General features: G+C 57.0%; 1 long non-coding RNA gene across 5 annotated transcripts; it reads right to left on the bottom strand.

Moving 5' to 3' along the window:
- Positions 1–4,152: 4,152 nt before the first annotated feature.
- Positions 4,153–24,573, bottom strand: LOC141999977 (uncharacterized). 5 transcript variants are annotated; one of them, XR_012642138.1, is made up of 6 exons: positions 24,173–24,573; positions 22,930–23,092; positions 22,578–22,713; positions 19,071–19,153; positions 5,159–5,318; positions 4,153–4,333 (listed from the first exon to the last, which is right to left on the bottom strand). It is a non-coding gene; the product is annotated as an uncharacterized LOC141999977 (long non-coding RNA). The 5 variants fall into 5 exon arrangements; XR_012642139.1 differs by lacking the exon at positions 19,071–19,153 and having other exon boundaries at positions 24,173–24,562; XR_012642136.1 differs by lacking the exons at positions 4,153–4,333; positions 5,159–5,318; positions 19,071–19,153 and adding exons at positions 10,821–11,439; positions 23,974–24,033 and having other exon boundaries at positions 22,930–23,362; positions 24,173–24,572.
- Positions 24,574–27,063: the final 2,490 nt, after the last annotated feature.

The raw sequence follows: 27,063 nt of genomic DNA, 5'->3' as shown, positions 1-27,063 counted from the left end.
CACAGTATGCATCCGATGAAGTGAGCTGTAGCTCACGAAAGCTTATGCTCAGATAAATTGGTTAGTCTCTAAGGTGCCACAAGTACTCCTTTTCTTTTTGCGAATACAGACTAACACGGCTGTTACTCTGAATCCCGAGAGAACTGTCCTCTATCCATGAATGCCTCCCAGTGGCCATACATCCCAAAGCCCTCCTTATAGCACCACTGCCTAAGCCATCTGTTGATAGTCATAATCTTGTCACACCTTTGTTGCCCTTCTCTAGGAACAGGCAGAATCCCACTAAAGATCACCTGAGCCTCAATTTCCTTAAGCGTCTTCCCCAGCCTAGCATACTCTCCCTTAATACTTTCCAGCGAGAATCTAGCCGTATCATTTGTTCCCACATGAAGGATAATTAGGGGATTCTTTCCCGCTCCCTTTAGAATCCTTTTCAACCTCAGGTCTACATCCCGTATCTTAGCACCTGGAAGACAGCACACCCTCCTATTCTCCGGATCAGCTCTGGTTACAGGCCTATCTATTCTTCTCAGTAAAGAGTCCCCAGTCACATAGACCTGTCTTTTCCTAGTGACGGTGCTATTCTCCAGTCTATCTCCTGTTCCCTCTGGCTGCAAGTTCTTTCCATTCCTATTCTCCCTTGTAATCCTCTTTAACCCATCCTGTATCCTCCTGGGGCTCATATTTGGTGTAATCTCCATTAACTCTTCCCCTTTTCCTATAGGACTAGCCATTCTTCTCTTCTTCCTTGCCCTTCCTCCTTCAGTGACTACCTGCTGAGCCCCTTCTTCATTTTCCAACTCTGCATGCCTATTCTTAAGCTCTATTTCTCCTTCACTAGCCCGTCTTTTCCTCTGCCTGGTTCTTTTAGTCACTTGCTTCCACTGACCACTTTCCTCACCCAGTCTCCCCTCAGAATTCCCCAGTCCCGCTTCCATCTACAAGTCTGAGCTTTTCCCTTCAGATACCTCGTGTCTTTGCTCCATAATCTGCTTGAACCCCTTCCTAAACTCTACCAGACTTTCCACCTGCATCTCCAAACCTCGGATCTTTTCCTCCAACAGCTCGAGCAGACGGCATTTCACGCAGACAAAACTCTTACCAGGTCCCCCCTCCAGGATCATGGACATACGGCAGCTTCCACATCCAGTCATCTCCATTGTGTCTTCCGCTACATGGGTCACTCCCACTGCTGCCTCTGTGTCTGTCAGACCCTTCCCACCTAAGTCCTGTTAATCTGGGAAACACAAAACCCACCAAAACACCACCGCCCACAGCAAAACACAAGCACCGCAAGACAAACTCCCCTGACAAACTCCCCCTCAGACCCCCCTGTCTACAGCTCTGTTCGCTAGCTCCTGTGCCGCTGCCTGACTCGCCAGACCTGCTCCAGCCCACCTACGCCTGGAGCCAGGAGCCTGGGGTCAGTGGCCACTTACGTCAAACGCAGGGAGGGTGATGGTGGATCTGAGCAGGGCCATGCTGCTCCTAATGGCCCTGGCTCTCTCTTGCGACACCCTGGGCACGATCCAGTAGCTAATGTGCTGTGGGGAAAGGAGGCAGCTCAGGATCAATGGGTAGGTGCATGTGTTGTGCTAATGAGCCCCTCCCCATCCCCAGGGGGCTGAGACATTGTGTGTGGGGTGGAATACCTAATTCATTGATTGCAGAGCTTCTGAAGGGGATTGTTGCCCCAGGATGATGGTTGTATCCTGCAGGTCACAACTTGTCACTGTCTCTCTGGATTGGGACAATGCTCGGTGTTGGGGCTGCTCCCATCCTCCCTGAACTCCTGATTCCTGAACAGCTTACCAGGAAAGAGACAGACCCCTTCCCCCTCCCTGGCTCTCAAGTCCTTGGTTGGGTGAAGGGACTGAGTGTGAGCACAATCCCCCCAGGAATCTCAGGGCCCCTTGGAGACAAGGGCTGATTGTGTGGGGTCCTCCTGTTTCTCTAGGAACGAGCCTGTGACTCTTCTCTGAGGACCGTCTTCTGGATCTCACAGGAGGGGTTCAGACTCTCGCTCCCCAAGCCAGCCAGGGGCCCTGTGGTTAGTGCTGAAGAGAACCAGGCAGACCTCTGGCTTGAAGTCCCAGCTCCTTCCTCTGTCCTTCCAGGAGGAAGGGCCTGACACTGCATTGCACTAACTGCCCTGACCAAGGATGGCCCACTGCGGGCCCAGCTAGGAGGACAGACTGGAAAATGGATCTAAGAGTTAAGGTAAAATTGCCCCCACCCCTCTCATCACACTCACCTCCAAGATGTAGTGGAGCCTGTTGGTGCCTGGGACTCTGCCAGCAGATTCCCCAGCATGGCATCCAGGATGTCTGGCAAGACCCTATGCAGATCCTGCAAAGCAAGGGAGAGTCATGGGTCAGAGTTAGGGAAACTGGGGCTACACCTGCCACGGGATAGGAAGAGGGGTCTGTGGGAAGCAGTGGTGAGACCCCCAAACACATATCCTGGCCTCTCTCATTCACATCCCACTGCAGGCAATTAGCAAGGATTCGTGGCAGGATGACAACTAGCTCTTCAAGCCATGACTTTAGCATGATCTACCTGGACTTGGATGGGGTCCTTCTCCATGCTCAGGGTGAACACGGCATGAAGGGCAGCACGAAGGAGGTGGGTCTCCAGCTCTGGCTCCAGGGCGGGTGTCATGGTGCTGGCAAGAGAGAGAGGAGCCGGGATTAGACTGTGCAGTGCAGGGGTGGGACTGGCACCAACATGGACGTGAAACTGCAGGGAAATAGGCAGAGGCTGGCGAGAATGGAAACTGAGGCACCAAGCCAGGGAATGATAAGGCCAAGGTTTCCCAGACAGACAGTGGCAGGGCAGGAATAGCGCCTGTTCCCTGGACCCTGCTGCCCCTCCTGTATCTGATCCTGGGAGTCAGCCTCTCCCAAAAGCCATTGCACTGTTACTGGAATGAAAAGAACAGCCCAGCCAGGAGCGTGTGAACCTTCCCGCCACCTCTGCCAGAGGACTCACCCTCTGGAGGTGACCTGGGAGTGGGAGGGACAGTGACTCCCAGCCATGGACCTGAGCAGCACTGGGGTGAGGGGAACTGGGCAAGAGAGTCTCGGTACCTGAGGTTGCCCACAGCAATCAGGCAGTTGGCCAGGATGGCGCCGGGTGGAGAGTCATCAGGAAGCTCCTCAATGAGCTCAATGAGCTCCTGTGAAACCCAAAGGAGACAAAGGAGCGTGTGAGATTCGGGCCTCACTGACACTTTCCAATGAGAAGATTACACAGCCAGCACCCCACCCAGCCAGCAGGATCCCCCCACCTGCCTCCCACTCCTCTAATTCCTGCCCACTATTTCTCCCCTCTCTTCTCCCCTATCTTCACCCCAGCAATCCCTGCCCTCTGCTGCCCCTCCAGCACCAGCCATCCCCCAGCTGGCTCCAGCTGCCGGGCACCGTGTCTCGCTCACCACAATCCTCTCCACCACAGCCACCTTGCAGCAGTGCGGCTCCAGTGTGTCCTGCCCTCTCTGGTGTGCAGCGAGACACGTGGGGCAGATGGCATGCAGGAACGCGAGCTGCTGGGCCTCATCCTGCGCCCACCAGGAGTGGGGTTAGGCAGGAGAGAGCCAGTTAGCCAGGGACCTCCCTGCCCACACTCCCCCTTCTCAATGATGCCTTCAGCCCCCAACTCCTTCTAGACTCCATAGCAAAGAGACCCCCCCCCCCAACCACTGTCTTGGGCTCCCTGGGAGGTGCCCCCCCCGCCCCGCCCAATGGAGCACCATGGACCCAAGTGGCAGCATCTTGTGTCAGTGGGGTTCACGTGGCTCAGACCAGACACCTGGGCTGGGGACCTGCCCCCCATAGTGTTGGTCAAGGGCCAGGGCCCAGAGTGTTCACAGCCCCCTCTTCACCCAGCCTGGCTCCTCACCTGGAACAAAGCAGAAGCGTCCATCGGCCTGGCTGCTGCTCGAGTCCCAGGCGCTGCTGCTGTCCCATGGGGAGCGGGCCGAGCTGCTGGTGCTGGGACTGGGATCCTCCACCTCCTGCCCTGGGGAGGCTGGAAGGTCCTCAGTGACCGGGCAGGGCGATGCCTCATGCTGGAAATCAGGGCTGGGCTCCTGGGGCCGATGCTGCCCACACAACAAGCCCCAGAGCCACCCTGCCCGGCTCCGCTCCTGGGCTGGGTCCTGCCTGCCCAGCCGCATCCTGGGCCAGCTCCATTTTGGCCTGGCCACTGTCTCTCCCACCTCAGCATCTGCGCCGGGAGCGGGTTTCCTCTGCCAGAAGGCTGGGCACTTCCACCTCCTGGCCCGGCCGGGAGCTCGTTCCCCGCCAGCGGGGACGGAGGGGCCGCTCTGCTCCTGGGGAAGATGGCAGCTGCTTCCCTCAGGCTCTGGGGCCACCTGCAGAGCCTTCTTCCTGAACACCCTCAGGAGCCGGGCCACCCTGGACCCGAGCGGGGAGCAGCCGTGAGTCTGGGCTCAAGGCAGCCTCTCACTAACCAGCCTTTTTGGTCCCTCCCCATCCCTGCCCCAGCCAGAGCAGCTCCTTTCCCCTCTCCCCCCAAAGGGGTACAGGGAGTGCAAGCTACACACACTGGCAGAAGTTCAGTTCATTGCATGATCTGCTCTCAACTTTCCCCCTCGTCATCCCTGGTGCTGCAAGAACTGGGGAGTCTCCTCCTCTCGAGCACTGGGGTCAGTCACAAAGACCATCAGTTACTTTGGACAAGCAGCTCCCTCCTGCCATCACAGGCCACACTCCCATCTCCCCCCTCTGCCCCCACCCAGGCTAGAGCAGGAACAGAACCCAGGAGTCCGGACTTCTCCTGGGAAACCATTCCCCACTTCAAACCATTCCCCACTTCCCTCGGCATAGCAAGGTCAGGGTCTCGTTGTTTCCCCCCATTGATTTCCATGCTCAGGAGCTCACAGGGTCTGGCCCAGCTCAGAGACTCTCAGCCTGGGGAACAGTCTCCCACAAGGGAAGGGCTGGGAGCCCCATTGCTGGGACCTTTCCAAACACACTGGAGATGGCTCTGGAGAATTCCCTCCCTGGTCTGAGAGCCAGGGACTCCTGGGGGCTGTTTGCAAATCCAATCTCCTTTGGGAGAGATTCTCTCCCCCTCTTTCTGCCTCTCCCCAGACAGACAGGGAACGCCACAGAGGAACCCTAATGCCACTCACTTGCTCTGGTGATGGAGCGATGGATGGAGGATGTTCAGTGTCGTCCCTCACCCATCTCCTCACTCTCCAAGCCCGAGGCAGGCTGGAGAGGGTGGTGGTGACCTGAGGAGTTACCCCGCCCAGCCAGCAGGCAGGGTGATGACACTGGGCCATCGACTGGCTGTGAAAACAAGAGTCTGTCTTATTGCCAAGGGACAGAGAAACTCGGCCTGCAGCAGGGGGTGCAGTACACCGCGCTAGTGTGGAGGTGACAGAGCCTCCCGGATCCTGACATCCCAGCACTTTACACACCTTCCTGGAGCCTCCCAGCCCCCCCGGGCTGTAGGGACTGCAACCCCAACCCGACTGATGAGAAACAGGCCTGGGGAGGGGAAGCTATTGGCTCAGGCTCACACCAAGTGTCAGAGCCTGGGATGGGACCCAGCAGTCCTTATTTCCAGGCCCCTTCACTAACCACTGCTGCACACTCCCTCCCACAGCTGGCAATTACAACCAGGCCCTCGTGTCCGCTCCCCTGCCTTTGAGAGGGAGTGTGCTCTGCGGGAGTGACTGGACCAGGGATTGGGAGCCAGGACTCCTGAATTCCATTGCTGGGTTTCCTATTGCTTCCATTGCTGGTTGTTTTCCTTTTCCTGTGGGACTTTGGGCAAGTTGCTCCCCCTCTATGGCTCTGTCCCCAGCAGTCAAATGGGGATTGAATACTTTCCACGATTGGACAGTGCTGGGAGAATCCCCCAGCAAAAGCTGCTCTGACAGTGCCAAGCAGCATCTGCCCATTAAAGGTCGGAGCGCACGGCCCAGGAGAAGGAGTGTTCGGCTCTGGGGTTTCACTTCAGCCCAGTCTATAGAGTGGGGCCCAGTCATGGAGTTTGGCTCAAGAAGACCAAGTCTCCAATTTCCTAAGGGCTTTTTGAATTCCAGTCCTGTGCTCCAAAGTGCTTGGTGTCATTTGCATATTTTAGAAGCATACTTTCCACTCCATTTTCCAAATCATTAATGAAAATATTGAACAGTACCAGACCCCGGACTGATCCCTGCCAGACCCACTAGGTGCACCCTCTCCGTTGGACAGCCAAACATGGAGAAGGGCTCTTGGAGGATGGGCTTTCAACCAGCTCTGCACCCACATTACACTAATTGCATCTAGACCACATTTCCCTAGTTTGCTTGTGAGAATGTCCTATGGGACTGTGTCAAAAGCCTTAGTAACACCAAGATCGATCACATCTACTCTTTACCCACCTCCACTAGGCCCGTAACCCTACTAAAGAAGGAAATAGGATTGGTTTGGAATGATGTGTTCTTGACAAATCTATGCTCACTAGTCCTAAGAACCGAATTATCCAGTAGGTGCTGACAAACTGATTGTTTAAGAATGTATTCCAGGATCTTTCCAGCTATGGAAGTGAAGCTAGCTAGTCTGTAAGTCCCAGGGTTCTCTTTGTTCCCCTTTTAAAGATAGGCCCTGTCTTGTTACTGGACGGGAAGATGTTCTTTTTCAGGGATCTCAGATGACAACTGGGGCACAGCACCTGGTTCGTTAAGGCCACAAAACTAGAGGCAGGAACCTCTTCTCTCCTGCTGGCAAAGGACCCCAGGTACCTAAAAGGCAGGGACTCACATCCCTGAATGGGCTTTAAAAAAGGCAGTGGTTAAAAAATTTGGCCCTGACCATTTCTTGTTTCCACAGACTAGACATTTTAGCAAACTTTAGAATTCCTTGGTGCTAAACACCGTGAAACTCCCCTTTCTCCTTCCCAGAGGGCTTTAACGCCCTTTATCTCACTCAGGATCACGACTGCCCAGAGTTGGAGAATTGTCCCTGTTCTCATTGAACAGATGGGGAGGAGCTTGAGGTACAGAGAAGGGAAGTGACCTACCCAAGGGCCTACACAGCAAGGCAGTGGCAGAGCCAGAAAGAGAAGCCACCAGTCCTGACTCCTAACGGACAACAAACCCCCAAGAGGCAGGGATAGAGCCCAGGAATCGAGATGGTGGGAAATTTCATTGAAACCGTTTCTGTCAGAAAATCCCATTCAGACTAAACCAGTTTGTTCCTGGAAATCATAACAAGTGGGATGAGAGTTCTTTGCAAAAAGATTTTGTTGCCAAACAAAAGCATCTCCTCTTTGTCACAGTGTGTTAAATTGTCTCATCGCACACAAAGAGGAGATACTTAGATCTCAAAAATTAGATAAGAAAATACAAATAAAATAGACTATTTCAGCTAGTCTATTATGTCATAATCTGATCTGAGTAAACGTGATAGGACACCTCATATTATGCACTACTCCTAGTGACACTCTCCAATGGATCCGCATCCTCCACCCACCGTGAGGTAGGTAGGAGTGGACTGTTATTACCCCTACTTGGAAGAGGGAAAAGTTAAGACGGAGAAAGGAGAATTGACTTGTCTTAGGTCATACAGCCAGTCAGTGGCAGAGTTGGGAATAGGACCCAAGTGCCCTGATTTTCAAACTAACCATCGGATCTTCAATTTCATACACTGAATGACCTGAATAAAGTGCTCTCAAATGAGCTCCAGACCAACAAGAGTGCACAGGAATTATTCAGCAAGTATTTGAGGAGAACTGGAATGTTCAAGAGAATCATGAACTGCTCAGAGGCAATTAATGCAGAGAAGCAGCAAAATTCGTCAACCATATGACTGGTTGTGACTTCCTAACTTACTTGGTCGTAAAAGAGAACAACAAGGACCTGAGTCTCCTCCCTGTCCATAACCCCCTGCTCAGCCAATCAGGGTAGAGGCTGAGGACTGGCGGCTGAGAGTTCTCACCAGAGAGCCCAAAGGATGGCCCAGGTCACTGGTGGGGATCACTGCCCGAGCACTATTTCAGCCCCACATTTTTGGGCAGACCTCCCACGACATGAGCTGCAGAGCACTCTCCCGTCACACACACACCCCTCCTGGTGTTGGGAGGGGAAGAGGAGAAAGGACAAAAGATGCAAGAGAAGAAGAGAAAGGAGGGAGGGATGGAGGAAAAGGTGAAATAAAACAGACAAACCCTCATGTCCCCAGTGATTCTAAGGGACAAAATTCTAGGTGCGGAATAAAATTCTGCCTCCTTAAGCTTGTGTTTCCCACGCCTAGAATTCAACTGTCACCAGACGGATCCGACTGAAGAGGTTTCAGCCCTGAGCAGGCTCTTACCTTCTCAACAGGGACATCTGTTTTCTCGTCAAATCACTGAAAGGAAAGGAGAAAAGTCGACAGAGGTTCCTCCTGGCGCTCACGGACGTGACCCCTGATCCCCTCTCAGTCCTCACGGAGAGACCTCGAGAAGGAGACTTCCCTGGCCCCTCCCCAACCTGCCTGGCTGATGTCAGCATCTGTCTGTGAGGTCACCACCTCCCCACCACCTTTGACCAATCGGCTGAGCTCCTGCAAAAGGCCTGTGTGATGTCACTGCCACCCCCTCCCTTGCCGTGCTCATGTCCTGTCGCTGGCCAGACACTCTGGAGGTTGGAGCTGCTCCCTGGGGATCGCCCCACTCAATGAGGGTTCGTTCTAGGAACAGGGCCAGATTGACTTTTTGTGGGCCTGGCACCAAACATATTTGTGGGCCCCCCTGGGGAATGAAGAGGCCGGGGCAAGAGTACAGCGGGCAGGGTGGATTTGATTTAAATCACTCGTCAGGAAGACTCCATTTAATCATGGTTTTCTACATAAAAGTGCATTCTTGTTGCTTGTTATAACCTTAATACACATTCTTCACAACTCAGAGTTTGATGTAGGTTTCACTTTTAGTAGGGAAACACTGTACATTTTTAAACTGTGATTTACTTTGAAAGCTTTTCAGATGAGTTTTACAGCTATGTCACAAAATGAATGAGTGTTTGGTTATTTCATTTACCAAAGGTAACTGACACAGATATTTATGAAGTTATTGGGAGGTGAATTCAACAGGTTAATCATTAATATTTGGAGGATTTTCTTGCCAGGCTGTATTAGGAAGAGAACATCCCCAGACAGATATTTAAATTGCTTTATTTAACTAAAACAACAATGTGAAGTATTCTGGATATTTTTCTTCAACAGCAAACATAATAGTTTAACAAAAAGCATGTGTCCCTCACTTCTCACATTTATCTCCGGACTTCTTTTCCTTGTCCAGATCTATTCTGCCCCCAACAATCTTCTATTCATTGAACTTTTTGAAACTTTTCACTTTTAAAGAGAGGTAAGGGGTTGACCCTGTGTCCACAAATTTGCAGAGGGACAATAGAGTTGAGGTCTGTTACTTCTCACCTCTCTATATTATTTATTTATTTAAAACCTTTTTGCTGTTAACAAGCACGTTATCCCTGGAGACACAAATCCACAGTTTGAGAACCGCAAAACTAAGCATCTCTGATGTACCTTAATTAAAACAATCTTTAGATATTTTTTCCTCAAAAATCCAATTTAAATAAAAAAAATCAGATTATTTGATTTTTTTAAAAAAGTCATTGATTTTTATCCACCCTCAAAGTTGGGCATGGGGGGCAGGGGGCAGGATTGGTCCCCAGCTGGAGTGAGGCAGGGGACAGGGGCAAGATGAGCACAGCGGGGGCTGGGGGGAGGATTAGTCCCTGTTGATTGGAGCGAGGCAGGGTCTGAGGGCAAAAGCACAGTGGGGCAGGAGCTAGGGTTTGTCCTTGGAGCAAGAGAGGGGCTGGGGGTAAACTGCAAGCACAGCAGGGCTGGGAAGGGTTAAACACGCTCCCCCCCACTCCTGCCCACATAGGGTGGTTACATACCTTAGCCCTGGTTCTAGCCTATTCTCGTCATCTCGCTCTGCACTGAGCTGAGGGTGGGGGTGCACTGAGCACAGGGGTGGGTGTGAAGGAGAAGGCTGGGGGTTGGGGCGCAGGGTCTGAACAGGAGGTAGAATGAGGGAGGGGGCTCAGGGTTGGGGCAGGAGGTTGGGGGTCTGGAGCGCTTACCTGGGGCAGCTCCCATTCGGTGCCAGGGGTGCAGGTTGGTATGGGGGGGGGGGGGAGGGTGCAAGAGCTCCACTTTGGTGCTCAGGGTGGGAGTGGGGTGTGTGGGAGGTGCAGGTGTCAGGACTGGGTGTGTGTGAGGGGGGTGCAGGAGTCAGGGAAGGGTGTGTGAGGGGGTGCAGGAGTCAGAACTGGGGACTGGGTGTGTGTGAGGGGGGTGCAGGAGTCAGGGCAGGGTGTGTGAGGGGGTGCAGGAGTCAGGGCTGGGGCGTGCAGGAGTCAGAGCAGAGGGCTCCGTGTGTGGGAGAGGGCTGCATGGGTCAGGGCTGGGCAGGTGCGCTGGAGTCGTGGGGGCGCTCCCAGGCCCCTGCCCTGAGCGGTTCACAGGAGGGGGCTGGAGGGGGTATACCCCGATTCCACCCCCTTCCTCAAGGCCCTGTCCCCGCCTCTTCCCCATGTCCCCCTCTCTCTGCCCGGCACACCGCGGACCAGGGACAGGGGGCGGAGGTGGGGCGAGTCCGCAGCGAGCTGCAGGGCAAGGCGGGAACTTGGCTGCCAGCAGCCTCGGAGCAGCAGGACCGAGCCCGGGGCGCAGCCCCACCAAGCTTCTCCCCCGCAGGGGAAAGCGGGGGCGGAGAAGAGTGGCTGGGCCAGGGCCCCCCTACCCAAGACTCCCCCGCCCCCCATCTCCAGCAGTCCGGCCGCCCCCCCCCTTTTTTTTTTTGCACTTGGGGCGACCCTGATTCGGGTGTGCCTGGGCCCACCCCGTGCGCACGCCTCTGAAGCTAGCATTATTGTGTGATCCTTGAGAACCCCGGAGCTGTGCTGTCCCTGAGCAGTGTGAGCAGGAATTGTGCTTTTTCACACTGCTTGTGAACACACGGGAGTCCAGCTAGCCGGCTTTCAGCTCCCCCACTATAAAAAGTGATCAAGCCCTTCCTGTACCACAGACCCAGGGCCTTGATGGGACGGGTCAGCGCGGAGAATTCAGGGCTTGCCAACAGGGGGACACTCAGCAAAATGAAGTTTGATTAGTAGAAGGTGTGACTTGAAAGTGGATTAGTTAAATGGCATCGAACCCCTCACTAACCCCATCAAAGAACTGACCTTACATAGCGCATCAGAGCTCAAAGCTATTTCTTTATGTTTTTTGGGAGAAAGCTACATATTCCACAGTCCACACCCCTCTTCAAATGAGAGTTTTGGGGAGGTTGCAGAGAGGTTCCCTGTGCCTCTCTGGTGACTTGGCTTCTGGATTCTCCTGGTCTTTACCTTCTCCTGCTCCTGCAGTGTTGATTTTCTCTCCTTCACCATCCTGCAGCCGCCTCCTTCTCTTCCTGTTGAAATAGCAGCAGCAGTTGCTCTGGTATCTTAGACCTTGTCTACACTAGAACTGACTTCGGTATCACTTACGGCGCTCAGGGGGGTGAATAATCCACCCCCTGAGCGACGTAAGTGATCCCGATCGAAGCGCTGTTGAGGAGAGCGCTGTGTCGGCAGGAGAGCTTCTCCCGCTGACAGAGCTACGCCTCTCACGGCGAGTGGGGCAATTAAGCTGATGGGAGGAGCTTAGAGCATCTTCTAGTGTCGATGTAGGATTAGAGCTGAGTAGCTCAGTGTCTAGATAAACCCTTTACTATGACCAGAACTATGAACAGAAGCGAGGTAACAAACTTGCAACAACTCTGCAGGATGGTGTGGTCCCCACTTCACACTGTTTAGCTCTGTGCTCAGAGCACTCGGCTGGCACCTGGGAGACCCAGATTCAGTTCTTTCCTGTCTGCCAGAGGGAGAGAGAGGATTTGAACAGGAGTCTCCCATGTCTCAGGAGGGGCTCTAACCACTGGGATATTCTGATCTGGGGCTCCCTCCGTTTCTCCTGTTGAAGCTGTTCTCCTGTGGATAAATAATGAAAGAGTGATTGGAGCAGGCAGACTAGACCCAGGGTCTCCTCCCAGGTGGATGCCCTGACCACTGGACTACAGAGTCCTTCACGTTCTCTGGCCCAATGATGATTTCAGCACTTATCCACAGTGGAACAGAGTGGTATTTGTCTCTTGAGTGCCTGCTACTAGTTGGGTGTGGTACTGCAATCTTTCCCCCACTCCTGGTGCCCCCTGTATGTTGCTGACCTCACAAGGCATGTCTGCAGTGACTCACACCTCCAGCCAGGTCTCACAGTCAAAAATGAACCCCTTCCCGGGTAGCAAAGAGCTCAGCCAGCTGTCTGCCTGCCTGCCTGCCCTCACCAGAGTCTTCAGCCCCACCTCAGGGCCCTTTAAATCCAGCCCTTTGCTCAGGTTTCTAGAGGAGTCTTGTCCCCTGCCCAGGGCTCAGGCCACTTCATCACTGCGGGAACCCAGGCCCACTCACAGCTCCAGATTCCAGCCCAGGGATCTTGTCAACAGCAAGCGCCTACTGCTTCCTTTCATTAATTCCTGCTACATTCCCTGGGCCTCTCCCCACCTCTACCTCGTAACGGTTTCAGTTCCTCTCACTCCCCAGTTTAGCTCGTGCAGCCTATCAAATGCCTTTTGGCCAGAGCTGAGCACCCTTCTTTGCTCCTCCACCCCCAGCAAGGAACTGAGCAGCTGAGGTCCTGCAGCTCCTTTTTATAGGAGGCTGCTGGGCTCTGACTGGCTGCTTCCATGAGGCTTCTCTAGGCAAGCCTAGAGGAGCCCCCTCTGCTGCTCCTTCCTGGGGCAGGGAGTAGGACTGCAGGGCCACCAGGAGGAGGCCACAAGGGGCCAGGTACACCCCATCACAAACAGGCCTCCAGATTTTGGATGCCAAAGTCCTGGGTTTGTTTGGGTGTCAAAGCCAAACTCCTGGGGTTTGATCTGATAGGCCCTAGAAACACTCCGGGGAGTGAGGGGAGACATTGGGGATCGGCGGAGGGAATGAGGGGAGAAGAGCAAGGATCACTATCACTCCACCCAGCAGAAATGGGGCTTGGGGTGAAGAGAACTGGGCTGTGTGAGAAGAGACAAAAGGCAGGAAACCTACCGAGCATGTTATGAGAACCTGTCTAGACCAGAAAGTTGATTCAACTCACCCCACTGAGCCTTCTATAGAAATAGTCTTGTGTTTTAATGCTGGGCTGGGGGTCTGCTCTTCCCCAGGGTCCCCCTTCATGTAAGGGGCACTCTTTGCTGTTTGATTCCTGAGCCTTTCGGGTGGATTGAGGTCACATTTTCAATTCTCTGCATCCACTAGGGCTAGAAACTTAACTTTATTTTTCTTAAATGAAAGCCAAAGTTCTCATCTAGCCCTTGGACGCCAGGAGCTGGGCTCTTGGAAACCCCAAATACCATGAGACCCATGATAAAATCACGTGGTGGCAATACGGAGGCTGAGACTTTCAGAGCAGTCATGGGGATTTAGATCCATAATTACCTGAATTGAAGAAGTGCCTAGATGAGCAGTTCTCCACTGGATTTTTGCTCCGTCTGCCCATGCAGTCATAGCAATTTCACAGTGGCCACAGCGTGAGCAGTTACAATATTGCACTGACAGCATTGCAGCAGAATGATGAGGGCAGAGGCAGCACAGACCAGATGTCACTCATTGCATGACATTGGTACCCTGCTAGCAAGAAAAGCTACCTGGAGAGGAAATACGCAGGAGGAGCAAGCCTCCAATGCAGTTAATGGGCTGTCCTGGCCAGCTGTAGTCCCTGGGAGGGGAGCTAGGGTTGCAGATACCTTGTAGAGCTCTACTTGTTCTTCAGGCAAGCCCAGCTGGCTCCGTATTGCCCATGAGCTCATCCTACAGACCAATCCAATGGAGACAGCAAGAAAGGAGTAAAATGGGACCAAGGGCTACAGAATGGGGCAGCAGCAACAGGGACCAGAGCTACAGAATTCTGCAGTTTACAATATTTTATTTGGTTGCTTAAGTCTATAAAGGGAAAAATTGTAAATGACTGTCTAACAGTCCCCCCTCCCCCAATAAAATCAATTAATGCATCTAACAGTGTTCAGGGAAGGTCCCATAATCCTGAGGAAATGCCAAATCCTGGGGCAGGTTGCTGGGCCTCTCCTCTGGCCCTGCCCTTCCAGCAGTAGAACTGCTGCATGTTTTCAAGTGTCACAGGAGCCTCTTACCCTGTGAGCAGCTTCTTTTGAGAGGGGTCAAAGGCATTAAACCAGCCAGGGATTTTAACGCCACTAGGCCGTTATCATCCAGTCCCGTGATTCCCAAACACATTTTTGCTTTAGTTGAACTTATGGCCACAGCAAACTCAATGCGGCTGCTGCTGTGACAGTTAAATTGTCCTGCGAGGGCTGGGGGGGGGGTGTCAATGAGTAGAGGTGCGTTGGGGCTCCTGCTCTGATCGGGGGCAGGCTCCAGTCTAGAGTTTCTGTTGAAGTATTTTTTAGAACCGCTTGTGAAGGGCTGCCCAGAGCTTCAGCTGGGTGCGCTTTGGTTGTAGACTGTCAGAGCATTTCTTGAGATTTGATCCTGGGAACCACACGGATACATTTCAGGTCTTACGCTCAGCATCCCCCTGCTAACCTTTGTCGTTTCAATCTCACTTTCCTACTTGTAAATCCTTTTCTTGTCACTGCGGCCCCCAGGGTTGGCTGCAGGAGAAAGTGGCACTTGTGTAATTTCAATCAGTGTTTACACGTGCGTTCTCTTCCTCCCAACACACTACTTTGCACCAGAGCCAACCTCACCTCCAGGCTGTTCCCCCACCCCACCCAAACTCTCTGCTACCTCCCCTGGGGCAGATGCTTCTGCCTCCCTACCTCTCCTATATGTCCCCTCCTGTCAGCTTCTCAGTGGGGATGGCACAAGTCTCACACGCACCCCCAGTCCCCGCTACTGACCAAAGGAACCCCTGGCCCACACTTGCTACAACCTCCGCACCCCTTTACCCCCCTCCCTACGGACCCAGCTCCCTCCAGGTCCCTCCTCCCCCAATGGCTGCAGTGCCCTCCCCACCACACTGCCCCCACCTGCCTTGCTCCAATCCCTACAGCCCCAGCCCCTTCCGGCTCCAATCACCTCAGCACAAACCTGCTCCCTGTGGTCCCCCTACAAGCTCCCCAGCAATGGCTGTGGAAGGTGGGGGGTCCCTCTTGGCAACCGCACACCCACAGCATCTCCCTAAGCAACAACCCCCTCAGACTCTCCAATGGCCCCCCCCCGGCAAAACCTCCCTTGCAATGGCCATGGTGCTGTCCGGGCTCCCCTCCCCCATCATAGCCTTCAGTGTCCTCATTCCCAGCCCCTCCTCAAGGACCCTGGTGCTGCTGCCCAGCCCCCTGCCAGTCACTATAGCCCTGGGGCACCTCACAGGAGCCACTGGATCCCAGACCTTGACCCCCCAGAACCTACAAACTGGCCGTGGCACTCTGGGCCCCGCTAGCTATGGAGTCCTCCCCCAAAGCCCACCGACAATTCTGTGACCCCCCCACACCACAGCCTTCGCATCCCACTTAGTCAGGCTCCCCGATCCCCACACAGCAAATAGCCTCAGCCCCCCAACTGCTACCACATACTCCCCTTCACTGCAGCCCCCCCTTAACCGCCAGTCTCCCCTCCCCCAGTTCCTCCCTCATCACACACCCCTGGGGTGTCCCTTCAGCCCCACCCCCCAGAATTACATATGGAGCACACCCCTTCCCCCGCCCCCAAAGGCCAGGCCCGGCCTTTTGTCCACAGCCACCCCCCACTCCGCTCCGGCTCCCCCGTGTCGGAACCGGACCGTCGCCCCAGGTCCAGGGGGGAGGGCAGCTGGGAGAGGGCTGCCACGGCCACTTCCGGTGCCTCAGACCCCGTCCCTTTGATTTCTTCATGACAACATGTTATTAACGTTTCTTGGGAGTGTTTTCTGAGTCTAAAGATGTGAGTTTCTTCGTCTTGCAGGAGGATTGTTTTAAAAGCTGATCCTCTTTCTACTGTGAGTCTTTTCATCAGTGTGAGGGATGAATGCTTTCCAGATGGAGAGTCTGTTGGGGAGATGGTTGGTTGGGTTTGGGGGGTTTTTTGGTGAGGGGGAGCAAATTGGTAATATTTGAGGTCATACACATATCGATAACTGCATGAGTTACAGACTTCTCCCCCCCCCAACCCACGCTCCATGGATCTTGCCTGAGCCCCCCTGCCCCCCATCCCAGGGCAGAAGCCTGAAGCCCGAGCCCCACCGCACCTGGGAAGGTTGGAACTCCCACCGCTTGCCTGCTCCTACAGGGCTGATGACTCCGGAAGTGGGTAGGGACCAACCCCTGCAGGCAGCCCCCGGGGAAGAGCCATTGCTTTGCTGCCCCCGACTCCCCCTCAATTCCAGCACAGCAGGGCCGGCTCCAGGCACCAGCGTCCCAAGCAAGTGCTGCGGCGGCCCTGGGAAAGGGGGCATTCCGTGTGCTGTCAGGGCGGCCCTCGTCTTTCCGCGGCAGCGGTAATTCGGCCGCACCTTTACTCTGCAGGCTGGTCACAATGGTAGTGGTGGGGTCACATAGGCAGTTGCCCTCAGTGACCACCAGAGGTCGCTGCAGCAATGAGAGGGGGGATACATCCAGGCACTGCCGCACCTGGCCACCAGGAGTCACTGCTCCAACAAGAAGGCACCTACAGGGCACTCCCGTGCCTGGTCAGCAGGGGTCACTATCACAGTGCAGGGGGGGAGATACACATAGGGCACTATCCCACCTGGCCAGCAGGGGTCAGTGCCCCAACAGGAGCGATATTCACCATGCACTGCCTCACCTGGGCACCAGGGGGCCCTGCACCCTGACACCGACCCACACATATCCCTGGTGAGCAGGCGTGTGCCTGTGTGTTACTCTGCACCTTAAGGAATGAGGCAAAGGCTAATTTTATTTAAATTTCTGATGAAGAAAGCTCTGAGTTACAACCCTCACCTTGCTGAGCACCTGCCCATAGCCAGAGCAGTGTCCCGATGACAGTAGAGACCCCAGAACACAGAGACCCAAAGGGGGAAGCAGCTTTTAGGGGAAGCAATGACAGACTCTGGGGAGGGGGTTCTGGGGAAGCAGAGAAAGACCAACTAACTGCAGAGGGGAAAATCATAATCTCTCAGGGAGAAAGAATTGACTCCGCGAGGACATCACACCAACTCCAGCCAGGCTGGGATACCAGCAATTCGGGGCTGGAGCAGCTCAAGCTAGAGGCTGGGCGGAGGCAGGGGACCTCAGTCTCTCTGCCGAGCAGGCTGCTTTGGGTGCAAGGAGGGACAAGGAGCCCCCCCGGCCAGGGTCTTGCTGCTCAAGGAGGGGGAGATCTGGGGCAGTCTTTGGAGGAGCTGGTTCAGCAGCCGTGAGCCCGCTGGCTTGCCCAGGCCTGAGCTCTCCAGCAGCACCCTGTGCACAGGTGTACACACGGGATGGAGGCACCAGTGTAACGCTACAGGGCCTGACTCTGCTGAGTGCTGCCTGCAAGAAACGGGGCAGAGTCCAGGGCAGATGGGGCAGGAGATGACAGGGCCAGCACCCATGAGCTGAACCCATCACACCCCCTGGCCCATGACATCACCACCCGTCCCTGCAGCTCTCCACCTGTCCCGCTGTCCATCCAACCCTAAAGCCCCCCATCCACCCCCACTGTATGCAACATACAGCCCTTCACCCATCTGCCTCACACACTCATCTATCTCCTCATGCATCCTGCCGGCCCTCTGGGTGTCCGTGCAGTGCCCAGCACAAGGAGGTGTGGACAGGGCCCAATTAACCTTCTGTGAGCCCGGCACCAAACATATATGTGGGTCCCCATGGGGGAATGGGGTATGGTACAAGGGGGCGTTGATCACCAGAGCCAGGGGCCGGCCAGGGGTAAGGCACAGGGAGGTGGAGGGAGGGAGACACAGCTCCGGTCTGCACAGCCCCACACAGGGGCTCTGTTTGCAAACCCGCAGCCACCAGACACATACTGACCCACCCAGCCCTGCGCTGCCAGCGTGCTCTGCCATACCACCCCCCTGCCCATTGCTCCCCACCCTATTATGCCCAGCAACTCCCATGCCCAGTGCCCCCTCACCCAGAGATCTGGCTCACAGATCCCTGTGCCCAACACTCCCCACTGCCCAGTGCCCCTCTCACAGCCCCCCCACAACTGCCCAGCACCCCATATTCCTGAGGAAATTCAACACCAAAAAATTAAAAATTCTGTGCACTATTTTAAAATTCTGCAAATGTTATTTGTCAATAAATGAATGTGGAAGCTCCCGCCTGGCAGTGGGGAGCAGAGGCCACTGGCTGCGTGGAGGTGGGACATCACCCTGCAGCCTTCCCCTCCCCTCCCGAGATAGGGACTCGGCCGTGAGGCTGCACCCGACCCTGACACAGTGTAAGGGATAAACCTGCCCCAGAAACACGCTTGGCCACTGCCCCTGCACCAGGTGTGGGCAGACAGGCTCAGCCTGGCAGGATCGAAGTGTGGAGGGGCTCAGTGTGAGGGGATCTGGGTGGGGTAAGAGGGTTCTGTGTGGAGCAGTCAGGCTGAGGTGGCTCACTGCGGGATCTGGATGCACAGGGGCTTGTTGGGGGGCTCGTTGGGGGACTCCAGGTGCAGGCACAGTGGTACTCTGCAGAGGGCTCCAAGTGAAGGTGGTTGGGGCTCAGCAGGAGGTGTGTTGGTGTGGGGAGCTCAGCGCAGGACGGGTCCGGGTGCAGGGGAGGTAGGGCTCATTGGAGTGCGGGTCCAAGTGCAGCAGGCTGGGGCTCTGTGGGGTGGGTGTCCGGGGGGCTTATCGGGGTGGTCCAGGTGCAGGGGAGGTGGGGGCTTGTCAGGGTGAGGGTTTGATGGGCCTGCTTAATGGGGAGCCTCAGCTGCTGCCAAGGGGATGCTGCATGCCGGGCCCCCGCTTCCCCCATCCCCTTCTCTTCCCCAACCCGTGCTCCTTCCCTATTGCCCCAGCCCTCTTCATCCCACCCCCTTTCTTGCCTACGGCTTATTTCCCCCTGTCCCCCCCACCCCGCCCTGCCCCAGCACATGCACTCACTGCTGTACAGAGAACAGGATGGCTCCTCCCAGCACGCAGACGGGGAGCCCGACAGGAACTAGGACCCAAAAGGCAGCGTCCACCTGCAAAGTCAGCAGAACTGAGAGCTGGGGGTTGTCAAGGTTCCTCCCCCACTCTGAACTCTAGGGTACAGATGTGGGGACCTGCATGAAAACCTCCTAAGCTTATTTTCACCAGCTTAGGTTAAAACTTCCCCAAGGTACAAATTAATTTTATCCTTTGACCGTGGATCTCCACTGCCACCACCAAACTCTAACTGGGTTTACTGGGAAATGTAGTTTGGACATGTCTTTCCCCCCAAAATCCTCCCCACCCTTGCACCCCACTTCCTGCGGAAGGTTTGGTAAAAATCCTCACCAATTTCCATAGGTGACCACAGACTCAAACCCTTGGATCTGAGAACAATGAAAAAGCATTCAGTTTCCTTACAAGAAGGCTTTTAATAGAAATAAAAAGAAAAGAATCACCTCTGTAATATCAGGATGGTGAATACCTTACAGGGGAATTAGATTCAAAACATACAGAATCCCTCTAGGTAAAACCTTAAGTTACAAAAAAGACACACAGACAGGAATATTCATTCTATTCAGCACAGCTATTTTCTCAACCATTTAAAGAAATCATAATCTAACACATACCTAGCTAGATTACTTACTAAGTTCTAAGACTCCATTCCTGTTCTGTCTCCGGCAAAAGCATCACACAGACAGACACAGACCCTTTGTTTCTCTCCCTCCTCCCAGCTTTTGAAAGTCTCTTGTCTCCTCATTGGTCATTTTGGTCAGGTGCCAGCGAGGTTACCTTTAGCTTCTTAACCCTTTACAGGTGAGAGGATTTTTCCTCTGGCCAGGAGGGATTTTAAAGGGGTTTACCCTTCCCTTTATTTTTGTGACAGGGTGGCACTCTTTCCAACAGAGCTCCTACAGCCAATCAATCAGCACTGAACAAATATCACAACACTAACACCTTCCAGGCCAGATTTTAGCAGAGAGCCTCCAAGCCTCACTGCGGGGAGCTTCCCTCCACCAGCCCTGAACAGAATATCGCTGCCAGCCTCCAGCTCAGGGTTGAGCCTTCGCTTCCTCCCATGCAGCTCTCAGAGAAAAAGCTCCTTCGGTTCCCCGAAGGGGAAAATCCACAAACAAACCTTCCCTTTGCTCTCACACCTCTAGGGGCCCAGGACAGCCAGGTATCCATCCCAGCCCATGCAGGGGTAGGAGTTCCTGCTGCTCCCTGTTGACAAACACTGACCTTGCGCTGCCCTGGGGGGGCTGGGGGAGCTGCCCCATTTTCCATACGTACGTCCTGTTTCTGGGAAGGAAGAACTATGGCCCTAGTGTTAACTCCCTGCTGTACCGTGCTCTGCACAAGGCCAGAGCCTCACCGGGCCGGAGCCTCCTTTGTCAGCCACCTGCGAGAGGAGCAGGCTCGCTTCCACAAGACTTGGGGAGTTCAGAGAGACGGGGCAGAGGACGAAGTCTAGAGACACCGGTGGGAGCCCCATGTCCTGAGCTAAGAGAGCTAGTGCCCAACAAAAGAGCCTTCGCCGTAGAGCTTCCACCACCCGCGGCGGAGAGGAGCCAGCAGTGGCGGGGGGGTAGGGGGGGAGAGGAGCCCCGGGCCTGGCCAGCTGAGAGGAGCGAGCAGTGGACGGGGGGAGGGGAGACGAGCCAGCGGGCAGGGGGATCTGAGGGCACATGGCAAGTGGAAGGGGCTGGGCCACGGCCCCTTTGAAGCATGGGCAGTGCCAGGTTAACAAGACCTCCAGTGGCTCCATGGAGCCGGGCCCATGCTCAGAAGGGGCCCTGGCCTGCTCCACATGCACTGCACCCCGAGACCCCACTGGTCCCCACCCCCGCCCACCATTTACTCCTCTCAGCCTGCTCCGTGGCTGGCCAAGGGCTCCTCTCCACCCCGTGGCCCCCCTGCCAGCTTCTTTCTGTCCCCTGGCAGGACCCCAATGCATCTCCAGCTGCAGGCCTGTTGGGCCCAACCTGTCTCCCCGGAGCTGAGCTGCCTGGGACTGATGCAGAAGCCTGGCCAGTCTCGGCTGGTTGGGGGAGGGCAGTGCGGGGGGAGGGGCTTGGCTGGGCCCCTCCAGGCAAATGGGTCCTGATGGAGCCCGGCAGGGGCAGGCCCTGGACTGGCTGATTGCACCACTTCCGAGGGGCCAGAGAGATTCCCCGCCCCAGGTCCAGCTCTGGCGGTTCAGCCTGGCTGACACAGTCACCTCCCAGCAGGGCCAGTGAGTGGGGCCAGGAGGCAGGGCTTGGGGGAGTGGGTCACTAGAGGGCCTGGAGCCGGGGGATGCTGGGCTGTGAGGGGGCAGGGAACACGTGTGTGTTGGGGCACTAGGGATTGGGAGTTCTGTTGGGGGTGCTGGACAGTTGTGGTGTTGTGCTGGGCGCTGTGCATATTTGGCAGGGTCTGGGGCGGGCGCGCTGGGCATAGCGGGTCTGGGGGGGCTTTGGCCATAGGGAATTGGAGGGCGGATGTTCAAGTGTTGGGCAGGGGGGCTGTGTGGCACAGCATGGGCCCACCCCCAAGGGGAAGGGGCACGCTGGCAGCACAGGGCTGGGTGGGCCATTGTGCATCTGGCAACTGCTGGTTCGTAAATAGTGCCCTCGTGCTGGGTGGAGCGGGGCTGCCCCTGCCATGCCATATTGCCCCTGACTGACCCCTCGCTCTGAGGACAGACCCCCCCCCGCGCCATGCTCCATTGCCGCCATGGGGCGCCCACAAATATGTTGGCACTGGGCCCACCAAAGGTTAATCAGAAACCCAGTACTGGGCGTGGACCCTGAGCGAGGCTTTTGGGTGATGTAGTAATGGAACTAGAGAGTGATTAGGGGGGTTCTTGGCATCTCTAATCCCAGCCCCACTTCTCCTGTGCCCAAAGTTGCCCAAAGAGAGCGAGCCACCCCTCTCCGTCTCAGACCCCAGAGCCCAAAACGCAGGACTGGCCACTCACGCTGTGACCCAGTTACACCAATGAAGTCTCCCCAGACTCGAAGAAGAAAGGGAGTGGGAGGAGCAACCCCCGTAGCCTGGCAGGCAGTACGCATCCTTCCCAGTAGGGCAGAGACCATGCCCATAGGCAGATAGACCCAGCCTAGCCCAGAGGAGACTGGGGGAGGGGGAGCAGAGGAAGAGGATGCAGGCAACTGAACATAACAAGTGTCCATGAAAGGAGAGAGAGAGTTTGAGTGTGAATTGGCCAACACAGTAGAGAAGACAGAGAGAGAGAGAGAGAGAAACCTAGGAGGAAGGAAAGAAACTCAGAACAGGGAGTCACCCTCAGGGATCCAACCTTCTCCTGGGGATCACACCCTACTCCTGGCCAGAGAGATGATCAGCCCCCGCAAATGGCAACATCATCTCCCTTGAAGTCACAGCTAGTCAGGAAACCCACACCCAGCTAACGGGAAGTCCCTGCTTGGAGCCAGGGGGGCTGTGACCAGAGCCCTCCCCAAACCAGACACTTACCTCACTGACAGCGACAGCTGCTTCGCTCCCAGCTGGACAGGTCTTGCCTGGCATCAACAGGATTCACGCTGTCACTGCTCTCGCTCACTTTCCATCTCACCTCGGGGCTGGACTCTGTCCTCATGACTTCTTTCCCCTTGGTATCAAACACAACACAAGAGGGAAAGAAAAAGCAATGGTGGCGAAGCTCCACTTCTCGCTCCTCCCGCACCCCAGGGCTCTGGCTTCAACCCTCCTCCCATTATGCCATCTCTGCACCTGCACCCAAAGGAGTCACTCTGCACAGGACACGATTGTCTCTTCCCCTGCCCTTAATACCACACGCAGCTCACGGCCTCTGAAGAAAACTAACCTGGGAAGAGCTGAGGAAGAGAGTGCCGTCACCGCTGACTCACACCCAGTGCTGGGAAAGGCAGAAAGCTCAGGACTGTTCATCTCTGCTTACCAGGATGTCCAGCCTGCTCAGCTCCACTTCTTCCAACTTCTCCTCTGCCTGGAGCTCCTGGGCGACTCATCTGCAAGCGCAGGAAATAACCGACGAGCGAGGCAGCCCTGCCCACAGCTCTACTGGTGCGTGAGAGCTCGGCCTCCCTCCGTCTCCCATATGCTCTAGAGCCGTCCCACGCGATGAAAAGAGACAGAGCCAACGGGCTGCGTGGCCAGTCACCCCACCTCCCCCATTGTCGCCTCCAGGACCCGCTATGATTCTCTTCCCTCCTGCTAGATGGTGCAGGCTCTCAAGACCAAGCCTGTGGGGATCAATGCGCACTTCTCCTGCCCATGGCCTGTTGTAGGAGGCACGACAAAGAGACAGAGAAGGTGCATTGTCCAACACAGAAGACAAGACAGAGAGAGAGGGGGAATAGGAGAAATTAAAGTAGCTCAGCACCTGGAGTCACCCTCCTGGATCCAACCTCCTGCTAGGCTTGGACACACCACTCCCAGCAAGAGAGATGAGCAGTCCCCAAACCAAGCACTCCTCTCACAGACAGAGACAGCTGCTCCACTCCCAGCTGAACAGGTCTTGCTTGGCATTAACAGTGCTTGCGCTCTCGCTCGCTTTCCATCTCTCCACCAGGACGGACTCTGTCCCCGCCCCCCTCACCCTCCAACATACACACACACACTTACACACTTCTTTTCCCTTGGTGCCAAACACAACGCAAGAAGGAAAAACAAAAGTTATTGTCACACTCTGCCGTGATGGCGAGACTCTGCTTCTTGCATCTCCCACACCCCAGGGCTCTACCCTGAACCCCCTTCCCATGATGTTCTCGGAGCTACTATTAGAAGCACCCCAGTGCACCTGCACCCAAAATCATCACTCTGCACAGGAGACTCTTGTCCCTTCCACTAGTCTTAACCCCGCAGAGCCCCGGGCCCAGCTAGGATGCACCTTATTATTCTTGAGTACTGGGGCACTCGTTCTCTCCTTCCTATCCCTCTTGGACTCCATCTGTGAGAGAGGACAGGGAAGTGTTACAGACACAGACACCCTCCCCCAGCTCTCTTTGCGCCCTGGGCTCACACCTGGTTGTCTCCCCAACCCTTGGCATTGTGGCATTGTCCAGCATGTCTCCCTCCACAGAATTCACCTGGCCTCGTCTTAGATGCCATCTTCATATCGCTGTTCTCCTTCCCAGAGCTCCTGCTCTGCTCCTCAGACCCGTCTGTCCTCAGCTCTGCAGGCAGAGGGGAAGGGGCACCGTGGGATCACACACGCCCCATTCCAGACACCCCATCGCATCCACAGGGCTCCCAAACGGTGTCACCTTCGGCCAAAAACCACACCCCACCCTGAGGGAGCAAAGAGTCTTTGTGAGCCCAGCACACACCAGACAGGAAAAGATTCACACCCACACCCAGCTCAGCCACATTGGGAGCTTGCCCCCCCCTTCCTGGCCACGGGGCTCATGGATGGAGAAGTTTGGTGGGCTGTGGGGGCCCCTGAAGGACTAGCTCAGCGTGTGACTGAGTGACCAGGATATCTGTGGGGGGCGGACTGTGGGGTTGAGGTGTTCAGGGGGACCCAAGGGAAGGGGATAGGGGGATTCGAGGTAGAGGAGGGAAGGGCTCCAAGGTGCACTGTGGAAATAGGGGATTTAGAGACCCCAGAGGGGACAAGGGGGCGCGTTTGAGGGCCCCACGGTGGCTGAAAAGGGGAATCCGGCAGGTTGGGGGGTAGCAGAGACGGGCGATGAGGAACCTGGCACGCTGGGGGTGGACGGGGGGAGGGGGGACAGGAAAGGGGGGCCAGCAGTGGGGAAAGGGGTGGGAGTCTGTGGGGCGGGGTGCTGAGGACGGGGGAGGAGCTGGGGGCGGCAGCACATTTCGGGGGACGCTGGGGGCCGAGGGATGAGGAAAAGGGTTGGGGTGACCTGGGGGGAGTTTGGGGAGTGGGGTCTGAGGGATCCCCCGGATGGAGGGCAGGGCTGGGGGGGCCCGCGGGGGGCTGGAGGGGTGTCGGGGGCCAATGCCTGAGGGGGGGCTGTGGGAGGCGTTGGGGGGGGATCGGGGGCGCAGACTCGGACCGGGGGCGGGGGCGGGGGCGGGGGCGGGGCCGGGCTGCTTGTGGCGCGCGGGCGACACGCGGCTGAGGACGGGGGAGAGACACGCTCCGCCCACGTCACCCTCCGCCCGCCCCTTGGGGGCTTCTGACCTTCTCCTAATGGCGTCCTGAGAGCAGTCCTCACTTCCTGTGTCCGCAACTTCCGCTTTGAGCAGGGAGTTCTGACGCCGAAAGCCCGGACAGACCGTGGCCGGCCCCGCCCTAGCCGCTGGGAGAAGGGTCCGGGGCCAGCCCGGCGCCTGGCGCCTCTCCCACGGGGCCCTATTCTCCTTCCTGCCCCGGCCGCAGCCGGTGTCTGACCCCCAGTGGGTCTGACCCCCAGTGGGGGGGGGGCTGGGGGCGCTCCGAGGCCCCGCCCCCGGTGGCTCCCCCTCCCCGGGGCAGGGGTTTGGGGGGCTAGGGGGCGCCGGCTCCGGCGGGGGGGCGGTTGTGGGGCGCCCGGCTCCGGGAGGGGTTGTGGGTCGGGGGGGGAGGGGTTGTGGGGCGCCCGGCTCCGGGAGGGGTTGTGGGTTGTGGGGCACCCGGCTCCGGGAGGGGTTGTGGGTCGTGGGGGGGGGGTTGTGGGGCGCCCGGCTCCGGGAGGGGTTGTGGGTCGTGGGGGGGGGGGTTGTGGGGCGCCTGGCTCCGGGAGGGGTTGTGGGTCGTGGGGGGGGGGGTTGTGGGGCGCCTGGCTCCGGGAGGGGTTGTGGGTCGTGGGGGGGGGGTTGTGGGGCGCCTGGCTCCGGGAGGGGTTGTGGGTCGTGGGGGGGGGGGTTGTGGGGCGCCTGGCTCCGGGAGGGGTTGTGGGTCGTGGGGGGGGGGGGTTGTGGGGCGCCTGGCTCCGGGAGGGGTTGTGGGTCGTTGTGGGGCGCCTGGCTCCGGGAGGGGTTGTGGGTCGTGGGGGGGGGGGGGGTTGTGGGGCGCCTGGCTCCGGGAGGGGTTGTGGGTCGTGGGGGGGGGGGTTGTGGGGCGCCTGGCTCCGGGAGGGGTTGTGGGTCGTGGGGGGGGGGGGTTGTGGGGCGCCTGGCTCCGGGAGGGGTTGTGGGTCGTGGGGGGGGGGGTTGTGGGGCGCCTGGCTCCGGGAGGGGTTGTGGGTCGTGGGGGGGGGGGTTGTGGGGCACCTGGCTCCGGGAGGGGTTGTGGGTCGTGGGGGGGGGGGGTTGTGGGGCGCCTGGCTCCGGGAGGGGTTGTGGGTCGTGGGGGGGGGGGGTTGTGGGGCGCCTGGCTCCGGGAGGGGTTGTGGGTCGTGGGGGGGGGTTGTGGGGCGCCTGGCTCCGGGAGGGGGTTTGACCGGGGGCAGGGGGGCAGTCGGAGGTTCGGGGTCCAGCCCGGCAGCGCTTGGCTCAGGCAGCTCCCGGTTGGCGGCTCTGCGGGACTCAGGCCAGCCCCACACTCAGGGGGTGACTCCAGACCTGCCCCAAGGCAGCTGGTCCTAATCTGGGCAGAGGCGCCGACTCTGTGGGTGCTCTGGGGCTGGAGCACCAGGGGGAAGAAGGGGGTGCTCAGCACCCACCAGGGTGACCAGCCATCAGGGGACCAAGGGAGCCCAGGTCTCCTAGGGTGGGTGGGGGCAGGGCAGTTTCGGGGGGGGGGGGGGGAAGCCCCGACGCCGACAGGAGATGCGGCGCTGAAGCCTCCCGCTGCCCGAGTAGCAGAAGCTGCAGGGCTGAAGCCCCGACTCCCCCCTGTGCAGAGCTGGCCTGAGCCCCTCTCTCCCGTTCCCCTCTGTGCGTTCCCCCTGTGTGGGGCTGGCTCTCACTCTCAGGCCATGGAGAAATTCAGCCCCAATCTACCCACCTTGGTGTCTCTGTTTCCCCCTCATCACACAGCCATGACTGGATTGTGCCTAGGAGGCAGGGTCAGTATTAGCCCCAGGTGGGATCTAGGGTACACGGAGGTGAAGTGACTTTCCCAAGGCTAAGCAGGGAGTCTGTGGCA

Source organism: Natator depressus, chromosome 16 (genome assembly GCF_965152275.1).
Source record: "Natator depressus isolate rNatDep1 chromosome 16, rNatDep2.hap1, whole genome shotgun sequence".
In the NCBI taxonomy this organism is placed as follows: domain Eukaryota; kingdom Metazoa; phylum Chordata; order Testudines; family Cheloniidae; genus Natator; species Natator depressus.
This window is presented reverse-complemented; position numbering and strand designations above follow the sequence as displayed.